The sequence below is a fragment of the Leucoraja erinacea genome, chromosome 10, assembly GCF_028641065.1.
Source record: "Leucoraja erinacea ecotype New England chromosome 10, Leri_hhj_1, whole genome shotgun sequence".
Taxonomy (NCBI): domain Eukaryota; kingdom Metazoa; phylum Chordata; class Chondrichthyes; order Rajiformes; family Rajidae; genus Leucoraja; species Leucoraja erinaceus.
The window spans coordinates 1,508,883-1,520,599 of record NC_073386.1 but is presented as its reverse complement, the minus strand read 5'-3'; positions in this window follow the sequence as shown (position 1 = coordinate 1,520,599).

Genomic DNA, 11,717 nt, shown 5'->3' with positions numbered 1-11,717 from the left:
TGGTTTCTTGCCTATAGCGGGTCCAAACCCTTAATAAATTATTAATGTTTCATAAGATCTGCCTCGGCATCCTTCGAAAATGAACAGATATAAAAGCCCAGCCGCTCCATTCTCTCAGCATTATGCCAGTTCCCGCATACCGGGAATTACACCTGGTAAAATACGCGGCACTACCTCAATAGCCGAGAATGTCCTTAATCAAATTAGGAAGACAAATGTATCTTCATCTCAAAAGATAGGTTTTTCATTTTTGTTATTTTATTTTTATTAGCAAGTACGGTAAAGTACAATATACACAAACACATAATCCTTAATCATTTTTTGGTACCGCTTCAGTTTTTTGCGCTCGATCTCACAAATACTGAGGTGGTTGCGTTTCCTCCAATTTGCGATGGGCCTAACTATGACAATGTGGTATTTGTGGAATCCCTGCTCCACAGAGGCAGTGGAGGCCAACATTACCCGGATGGATTTAAGAGAGAGTTAGATAGAGCGCTAGGGGCTAGTGGAATCAAGGGGATATGGGGAAGACGGCCAAAGGGACAAAAAAAAACGGGGGTTATGTCTTATGGGGGATACGATCTAGCTCATGAATACAATGAATGATGCGCTCGGTGCTGGCTCGAAGGGAGAATGGCCTATCCTGCACCGATTGTCTATGTTTCTTATGTTCTTAATGGAGGAGGCACTAGGACAGAGGAGGCGGAATGGGAATGGGAGGGGGGGACGGCGAGGTGCTGAGACCGGGCTAGAGATCGTGGTAGGTTTATGCGGAGCCATGGGAGCGGAGGTGTGTCAGCGAAACGATCGCCGAGCCTGCGCTTGGATCCCGCCGACAGGTTCAGGAGGTCGACACCTGGTAACAGCGGAGTAGGAATGGACGAGGTTGGAGGAGCGTGCAAGTGAACTGTCTGCACTAACTGCAAGGTTGTGGTGTCGGAGACCTTGGGACGGAGTCTTGGTAATGGAAGAATGAGGTTAAAAAAAAGAAACCATCTTTGCTTACATCCCACAAGCCCCCGATTAAAGTCGTGCCAACCTCCGCGGGTGGAGACCTGATGGAACTTGTAACATTCATCGCTTCAAAAGCAAGTACCGCAGCTGCAGGTAAGCAGAGAAAACGCTCCAGAACGAGTGAAGCCAGCCACCGCACTTCCATAAAATAAGCCCTTTGAAAAAAAAACCATATAAATTATTTCGGAGAGAAAGACAGCGAATTAGGATATTCCTGCTTGCGGTGCGGGTAAGATCTAACGTGGACACTCAGCTCGGCCAATGTGCCAAGACTGCGAGAGTTGTATGCAAAAATATTCAAATCTGTGCTTTATGTTCAAAGTATCATAGGAAACATAGAAACCATAGAAAATAGGTGGAAGGAGTAGGCAATCTGGCCCTTCGAGGCCACGCACCGCCATTCAAAATTATTTTTTGGGGGGGGGGGGGGGGGAAAAATCATGGCTGATCGTCCCCAATCAATAACCGGTGCTGAGCCTTCTCCCCATATCACTGACTCCACCAGCACCTAGCGCTCGATCTAACTATCTCTTAAAGCCATCAATGATTTGGCCTGCACATGCCCTCTGTGGCAGGGAATCCATACATTCTCAACTGTCTGGCGTGAAAACGTTTTTTTCTCACCTCAGTCTTAAATGGCCTCTTTATTCGAAGACTGTGTGGCCCTGGTTCTGGGGCTCGACGAAAATTGGGAAAATTTGTCCTGCAGCAACGCTTGTCACAGTCATATTTATTAATGTGATATGATTTCTATAGAATCCCCGCCCCCTTCTTAAACTACAGTGATATACAAGTATCCGTTTAGCTTAGCTTAGGGATACAGCGCAGGAAGAAAGAAACGGGCCCATCGGTCCGCGACGACCAGCCAATACACCCGTATACACTCGACACACTGAGGGACAATGTACACTTACACCCAAGCAATCTAACTAACAAACATGCCGTCTTTGGAGCGCGTTGCGGAGGAAAACGTGGAGCACCCGTGAGAAAACCCAATGGCAGGGCACGGGGGAGAACGTATAAAACTCCCGTACAAGGACTGACCCGTAGGCAGGCTCGAGCTAGGGACGTGGCGCTGTCGAGGGCAGGCAACTCCACCTATGCGCCCCATGCGCCATCGAGAATCAAACCGAGAACAGTACAGTGAGGAACAGGCACTTTCGGCCAACAATCTACATGCTCGGAAAGTATCATCTCTGCAGAAACATTGTGTTCATACGTTTAAGAAGTGATAGGAGCAGAATTAGGCCATGAGGACATCAAGTATAATACGACAATTCGCAGTCATGACTGGTTCTTATCTCTCTCTCCTAACCACAATCATCAGGACTTATACCCATAAAACCTGACCCACGCTACTAAATCAAGAATATTATCTATCTCGATCCTGTAATTGGATGCTTTAAGGGAGAGCTAGGACAGGGCTTTTGAAGATACGAGAGTAGTCAGGGGATTATGGGGAGAAAGAAGGCAGGAACGGCCTGGCTGACGATGGGGCATGATCAGCCATGATCGACAGTGAATGGCCTGGGGCATGGCAGCGAAGGCGGCTCGATGGCCTACTCCTGACTATTGTATGTTCGGTTTCATGTCACCACCGACCTGTATATGTACAAGCCTCTTAAAGCAGTTGAATGCATTTTAAATAGGGTCACAGTATGAGAGAGAGGATAAGTGTGGAAACACAGCATAGGCACAGAGACACACAGAGGACACACAAGGAGACACAGACACACAGACACGACCGAGACCCACAGGACATACAGAGACAAACAGAGACACACAGAGAACAGGAGAGACACAAGCGACACAGAGAGCAGTACACAGCACGAAGAAATATCACAGATACACACAGATACACAGAGAACACACAGACACACAGAGACACAGAGACACAGAGCCACAGAGTCACACAGACACAGAGACACAGATGACACAGAGAACACACGAGACACAGAGACAGTCCACAATTTCCAAGGATGGTTCTCGGTGGAAACTCAACAGAATAGTGAAAGTCGCGATATAGATTGAATGTGGACGAGGATGTTTCCACTAGGGGGAGAATCTTGGATCAGAGGAGCCCGACCCTCAGAATCAAAGGACATATTGGTTTGGGATCAGACCTCCATACCAAAACACAATAATAATGGTAGGCCAATCACACAAACCAACCTCCCTTCCATTGACTCCATTCTACACCTCCTCGCTGCCTTTAGGCAAGGAGAGAGACAGGGTGGAACAGGGACCTTCGGCCCAACTTGCCCACCAATGGCCAAGCATGCCCCAGTTACAATAGTCCCACCTGCCCAGTGCCATGGCCCATAATCCATCCAAACGTCGTGATCCATGTATGTGTCCTTACGTTTGATTTTTAAAATGATTCTTGAATCTCAAAAAGTGGTTTTTTTAAAATCTAGGTAGGTTTTAAATGTGTATGTCTATCTGAGGTGTTTGAAAAGCGGAAACAGAGGAGAGAATTTAGTGGACACAGGAGCAGTTAATCTTTAACTAATCATCGGTAGTCAGCTGCCTGCGGATATAACTGTGACGGCAACGCAAGCACGGAGGGACACATGGGCTTTCAAGCTCAATCATTATCTGAATCGTACCTTCTGTACGATGGTAAGATCACTATCTTCTTCATGACACTCACAGTCAGGGAGTCACCGAGACAACAGTCATAGTCAGTCAGTTATAAAGGACACAGAGAAGAAACACCACAGAGACCACCGGGACACAGAGACACGCGGAGACAACAGAGACAGCATGAGAAACAACAGAGACCACCGCGGACGACCAGCATGAGATTGACACAGCACCACACAGACATACAGTCAGACAACAGACACAGAGACAGACACACAGAGACCAAGGACAGGATACAAACGAGCACAGATATTACAGTCAGACCACAGAGAACAGCACAGGACAACACAGAGACACACAGAGCCCACAGAGACACACAGAACACAGAGGAGACACAGAGACAACAGAGGACAACAGGGACACCGAGTCACAGAGAACACGAGACACAGGACACACACAGTCACAGCGACACAGAGACACAACCAGAGCCACAAGAGGACACGAAAAACACAGAGACACAAGAGACCCAGAGACACAGAGAACGAGAAGGTCAATTGCCAAGGGGAGACCGTGTTGAAATCACCGAAAATAGTGATGAAAGTCACACGGTAATGATTGAATGTGGAGAGGAGGTTTCCACTAGTGGGAGAATCTGGACAGAGGACAGACCCTCAGAATCAAAGGACAATGGTGGGATCAACTCAATACAAAACCACAATAAATTGTAGGCCATCATACAAACCAACCTCCCTTCGCATACCACTCCATATAAAATCACGTGCCTTCGGCGGCAGCAGCCACAATCAAGGACAGTCGACCCCGGCCACTACTCTCTCACCTCCCCATCTGACTAAGAGGTATTTACAAGAAAGTGTGAAAACAAACGCACCACCTCCAGATTCCGGGCGCAGAGCCTGAGGGAAGGCGGACAGCGAGCTCTGTAAGCGATGATGTTCTAGGCAGACCACAACACGAAATGCTACGGCAATGGTAGACGCAAAATGCGGGAGTAACATAGACCTAGAAATAGGGGCAGGAGTAGGCCATTCGGCCCTGAGAGCCGCACCAACCATTCATCTGAGGCATGGCTGATATACAACTCAGTATCAGTACCTGCCTTATCTCCAACCCTCTGATCCCTGTGAGCACAAGGCGCAAAAATCTAACTCCCTCTTAATATAGCCATAATGAACTGGCCTCGCTACCCTCTGTGGCCAGAGGTTCCAGATGATTCACCACTTCTGTGTGGAAAAAAAGTTCTTCATCTCAGTTTTTAAAGGATTCCCCTTATACCTTAAGCTCGTGACCCTTTGCCTGGACTTCCCAACTCGGGGCAATCTTCCTGCTTGCCTGTCCAACCCACTTAAGAATTTGTACGTTTCTTAAGATCCCTCTCTCAATCTCCTACATGTCTAGAGATTATAAACCGGACGTCTATCCAGTCCTTTCTTTCATAAGACGTCCTGAACACCAGGAAAGCAGTCTGGTGAACCTTATCTTGTACTCCCTCTATGGGTCGCCAATTAATAGTGTCCTCTCAGATTGGAGACCCAAAAACTGTACAGCCACCAACCATATCAGGTGTGGTCTACACACCCAAGAACTGTACAATTGCAAGTCCCCCCCCCCCCCCCCTAGATAGAACCAATCAATGCTCATATCTCAAAGCTTATGCTATGAAAGCTAACATACCATTAGTAAAATTACGCGGGACAGGGCAGCATCTCGGCGAAGAGACGGAAGCAGGGGAGTTTGTTCGGGCCGCAGGATCCTTATTCTCCGAATGAAGCGTCGGGGGAGAGGAAAAGGAGGAGACACAAAGACACAATGAATGATGAAAAGGCCAAGGAAGCGGCAAGGGAACAAACCAGCAACAGCCAGCCGGCGATTATTGACCAAAGGAAAGGTAGAGCACACCATGGTCATTGTTGGCTGTGGAGAAGGTGACCCGGGGTGAAATGAACGAGTTAATGAATTCAATTAAGCAGAACGGACAGTGAATCGCAGTGCGACTGGGGGGACTCCGTCCGAAGGACAGCGGTCCTCGACCAGAAACGGCCAAAACCCGTCCTTCTCTCCGGAGGATGATGCCCGTCACCGCTGAGTTAGCTACAGCACTTTGTATCTAATAATCATATACTAACACGCATAACAATTACAGAACGGAAACAGACCCATCTCGGCCCTACAAAGTCCGTACCGAACAAAATTTTTTTTATCCCAGCTTAGTCCCACCTGCCTCACTCATACCATAACCCCTCCATTCCCTTCTCATCCATATGGCCTATCCAATTTGTTTTTTAAATGATACCAATGAACCTGCCTCCACCACTTTCAATGGAAGCTAATTCCCACACCGCCACCACTCATCTGCGTAGTAAGAAGTTCCCCCCCTTAATTACCCTAAAACTTCTGTCCCCTTAATTCTGAAGTCATGTCATCTTGTTTGAATCTTCCTTAATCTTCAACGAGAGAAAAGGCGTGTCAACATCAACTCTGTTATATCCCTCTCATAATTGTAAAGAACAGCTATCAGGTCCCCCCCTTAACCTTCTGCGCTCCGAGAGAATAAAGGAAACCCTAAACTTGTTATTCAACCTATCTCTGTAATTAGTTGTTGAAACCCAGGCAACATTCTAGTAAATCTCCTCTGTACTCTCTCTATATTGTTGACATCCTTCCTATAATTGGGCGACCAAAATTGTACACCATACTCTAGATTTGGGCCTCACCAATGCTTTGCATACAATCTCTCAGGTTTTAAACCAGCATCTGGGGGGCAGTCATCTGGGGTCAAGGAAAGAGGAGTTCACGTCAGCGGGCCCTGTTTCCACCACCACCACACACACACTGAGGAACAGAGACAAGGAACCATTGTGTGCAGATAGGACAATAGACAATGGTTGCGGTCGTCAGTGGCATGGTAGGATGTCTATAACTTGAGGGACGTGGCTGGTAGAATCGGTAGAAGATGCGTCAATGATGTCCATCATGAAGGGGTTGCTCCAAAACCTACGAGGAAACGAGTGCATCAGTTTAGTTTAGGTTAGAGATACAGCCGGCGGAACAAACAGGCCTTCAGCCCACCGAGGTATACACGACCACGCGCTCACCGCGTTCATACTAGTTCTATGTTATCGAACTTTCTAATCCACTCTCCACACAATAGACAATAGACAATAGGTGCAGGAGGGGAGGCAATCAGCCCTCAGCAGCCAGCACACGCCATTCAATGTGATCATAGGAATTTCATGGAGTCAATGGATGGCGTTACAGAGAGAGTCATGACTTCAGAATTAAGGGACAGACGTTTAGGGGTAATATGAGGGGGAACTTCTGTACTCAGAGTTGGATATGCGTAGCGGATGTGGAATGAGCTTCCAGGAAGAATGGTGGAGGGCAGGTTTGTGGTTATCATTTAAAAATTAATTGGATAGGCATTATGGATGAGTAAGGGAATGGAGGGTTATGCGTATGAGGCCGGCAAGGGCAGGGGAGACAGAGGGAAAAAAAAAAGTTGTTCGGCAACGGACGGTAGGGCCGAGATGGCTGTTTCCGTGCTGTAATTGTTATATGGTGTATCATGCGTTAGTTAGATAGAGCCCTACTAGGGTGTAGGGGAGTCAAGAGGATATGGGCGAGAAGGCAGGCACGGGGGTACGATTGGGGTGCCAATCAGGCCTGATCACAAGAATGGCCCGGTGCTGTGTCTGAAGGGCCGTCAGATCGAATGGTCCTACCCTGAACCTAATTTCTATGTTTCTTAGTTGCTAAGTGAAAGTGAATGGTCCAATAGTCCTCTCCCCCCTTTGAAATATAATTCCAAACTGCAAACGTGGCGCCTCTTAAACCGGAGCGAGGGGATGCATAGGAAAACTATTATTTTACGTTAGCGCACTGAAATCGAACTTTCCCTCTGTAAATATACACATGATGGGATTCCATAATAGGCCTATCGTTTAAGTCGCAAAGGGTCTAATGGCGTTGATAAGCAATGCCGGCAAAACGAAGATGTAAGACATAATTAAAAATTTACTCAGAGCTCAATGTGGCCATCTAATGTGTAAATTTACATTTACTCGGTATATCTGCCCCTTTTGCCAATCCCAGCTCATCGAGATGGGGAGAAGCCATTTCACAAGGTCAAAAGGGTATTTCTTTGTAAAGTTCATGACAGTCGATAGGGCGCCGGAAATAGGCCATTTGGCCCTAGAGGTCTACCTTGCACATTCAATCATGGCTGATCTATCCCTAGCTACACACAATATGCGACGGCATCCTTCTCCCCATAATCTCTGATTAGAGCTGGCACTACGTAATAATAAAGAATCTCATATCTCATGCCTTAAAAAAATATCCACCTGGACCTTTGCCTCAAAGACGTCATGTGGCACAATAATTCCACTATGGGATGATACACACACCCTCCTTTGTACGGTATTTAAATAGTCTCTGACCTTAAATAGTATCCATGGAGTTGGCTAAATCCACAGCATAATGTGGACAATCGGATAGTGTTAGGTCTAGGGGTATTGTTGACTAGGCTGCATAGACTCGGTGGGTTAAATGATCAAGGCACTGTTTCCGTGCTGTCAAGTTGGTCTATAAACTAAAAATACAACTAAAGAGAGGCCACACAGCTTCATGTTCATGACTTGACCCTTTCGGCAATAGACCCACCGCAGATGTCGGCCACAAGTTGAAGCCACGCAGGATCAGTTGCGTCCGCCAATTATTCGTCTCCCTACTATCCCCAGCCTCCTGTCTTCTCCCCATATCCTCCTGACACCACGCAAGAATCAAAACATTATCTATCTACTGCTATAATTAAAAATATTCCGGACCTTGGCCCCAATGGCTGATCAATCTCTCCAGCCCCCTCCTAATCCATTCACCTCCTTCCCCATATACCCAAGGACACCCGCCAGCTAATCAAACGAATCTATCTATAGTCAATAGAAAATATCCACTGACTATGGCCCTCAACAGCCTTTTGTGGCAATGAGGTCCACAGATCACCACTGTATGACTAAAGAAAATTCCTCACATATACTTCCTAAAGGAATAGTCCTTTAATCTCGAGGGCGGCCCTCTGTAGCCACCGGAGACTCTCCCACTAGTGGGATAACAACCGTTTGTAGGAGGCTAACTCTTTGTAAACGACTGTGCAGTTCTAGCACTCACACACTCAGATGATTTAAATTTAACCAAGAATCAACAAAATCTGCACGTATGGAGCAGTGGGGGAGAAAAAACCGAGGAGCAGCCCGGAGGCGAAACCACGTCGGTCATCAGGTAACAACGGTGAACACTCCGCAGACAGCCGGGCACGGATGGCCACAGCGCCAGCCTAAGGTGCTGCCCACATGATCGCCAGACACCGCAGTGTCGATCATGAACACGAGAAGAGTAGGGGCGTCTGGTACGGGAGTTGCACGTTCTCCCGCCTATCCGTGCGGTGGTTTTCATACGGTGCTAAGGTTTCCTCCCACACTCCAAAGTCGTGCGGTTTGTAGGTAACATATAGAAACATAGAAACATAGAAATTAGGTGCAGGGATATGGCCATTCGGACTTCGAGTCTGCACCGCCAGTCAATATGATCATGGATGATCATCCAACTCAGTATCCCGTACCTGCCTTCTCTCCATACCCCCTGATCCCCTTAGCCACAAGGGCCACATCTAACTCCCTCTTAAATTTAGCCAATTAACCGGCCTCAACTACCCTCTCTGGCAGAGAGTTCCAGAGAAGTCACCACTCACGGGTGTGAAAGAAAAAGGTTTCTTTCATCGCGGGTTTTAAATGGAAGTTTCCCCCTCTATCCTTAAGCTGTGACCCTTGTCCTGGACTTCCCACTATCGTCGTGGGAACAATCTTCCTGACATCAATAGTCGTGTTCCAACCACTTAAGAATTTTGGAAGTTTTATAAGATCCCCTCTCAATCTCCTAAATTCTAGAGAGTAGAAACCAAGTCTATCCAGTTGTTTCGTCATAAGACAGTCATCGGACATCCTGGAATCAGTCTGGTTGAACCTTCGCTGCACCTCCCTCATGGCAATACTGTCCTTCCCTATATACAATAATGTACTGGACACATGGATGGAAAAGGTTGAAAGGGATATGAGGCAATATGCGGCAGGGGGGGAATCGTTACTTGGAAAACCTGGGGTGGCATGGAAGAGTTGGGACACGAAAGTGAATGATGAGGGCCCTGCATGGTCTGGGTGATGCTACACACAGTTGAGATATGGTGGCACCGGGGCCCCCCCACACGCCGCTTGCCCGGTGGCCGCAGAGGTAGAAGAGGCGCGGCATCACAGGACCAGTGACCCCGGGTCGATCCTGACCAGGGGGTGTCGTGCGGTCAGTCAGTTTGTACTTTCCGTGACATGCGTGGAATTTCTCCTGGTGTCCGGTTTCTCCCAAAGCTCCAGAGACCAGCGGTTTGTAGGTTAATTCGCTTGACATAAACGTTAAAATTGTACCTGGTATTTGTGGGATGGTGTAAAGTGGCGGAGATCGATGGCGGCACGGACTCGGACTGAGGCCGAAGGGCATGTTCAGCCGATGTATCTGTAAACTACACTTTTTGCTGCTGCTAATTGAGAAGGACATTCTGCTATTGAGGGAGTGCAGCGTAGGTATGATGATGTACACGGCAGGGCCAGGAAGCGAACGGGGCAAGATCATCTTGACCCCTCTCACCCTGGCCACAAACTCTTTGAATCACTTTCACTCTGGAAGGCGACGCCGACTGTCCAAAGCTGCCACAGCCAGACATAAAAACAGTTTTTTATCCACAAGTAGTTGCTATACTCAATAGCCCAAAAATCTGTAGCCTCTTGTGCTCGTGGTATTGATTATTTAATTCATCATGTTTAAACTATAGGGTGGTTATTCGTAAATAGTTTAATGTTTTATGTGTCTATTCCCTATCTTAACTTTTTGTCATGCTATGTCAGTTGTCACTTGCAGGGGTAGCAGAAAGGGCAAAATTCCGTGTATGTCGAATACTTGGCCAAAAATTTATTCATATTAATGAATGAGTAATCGCTTTATCTGCCTGGGTGGCAGGTGAACTGTGAAAGAAGATTTAGGAGGTTTGCAGGGTGACCGGGACAGGCTTGAGTGAGGGGCTGATGCGTGCAGAGCAGTATAATTAGACACATGTGGGTTATCCACTTTGGCTAGGCACAAAAATGAAGGGGGCAGAGTATTATCCTATGGGGTCTGGTTAGGTAGTAAAGTGGGGGGGCCTGCAGCGAACCTGTGGTGTCCTTGAACACCAGTCACTGAAAGTTGGCGTGAAGGTACAGCAGGCAGTGAAGAAAGCTAATGGAATGTTGGCCTTCATAACAAGAGGATTTCAGTATAGGAGTAAAGAGGTTCTTCTGCCGTTGTATAGGGCTCTGGTGAGACATATCTGGATCATTGTGTCCCAAAGTTTGGGGTATCCTTAATGTGAAGGAAGGACATCCCCTGATTGATGGCAGTGCAGCGTGGTTCACGAGATTGACCCCGGGTGGCGTGGACTGTCATATGAGGAAGATGTTTGAAAAGACCTAGGCTGTATCACGGGACGTTTAGAAGATGCAGGGGGATATTATAGAAAACTATAAAAATGTAAAAGGGAATGACAAGCTGGAATGCAGGAAAACTGTTACAAATGTTGGGCGAGTCCCGACACAGGGCCACACATCTAGAATAAAGGGGAGGCATTTAAAGACATGAGGTATGGGAGAATATTTTTTCACACGGAGAGTTGAATTGTGGCATTTCAGACACAGAGGGCCGTGGAGGCCAAGTCACGGAGGATTAAGAGAGAGGGTAGATAGGCGCGAGGGGCTAGTGAATCAAGGGATATGGGGGAGACGGCCAGGCAGGGTTATTGATTGGGACGCAATCCGCATGATACATTGGAATGCGGTGTTGTGGCCAATGAAGGCCCCTCCTTCACCTATTTTCTTGTTCTATGTTATTCTGTGTTGTTGCATGTGGCCAGTTTCATGTGATCATGTATAGTCTTGTGCAGAAATAACACTGACAGTTTATTCACGAGCTATTGCAAAGTCCCAAATTGGGATAGTTATGCTGTTAGGTCCTGACTTGATTTC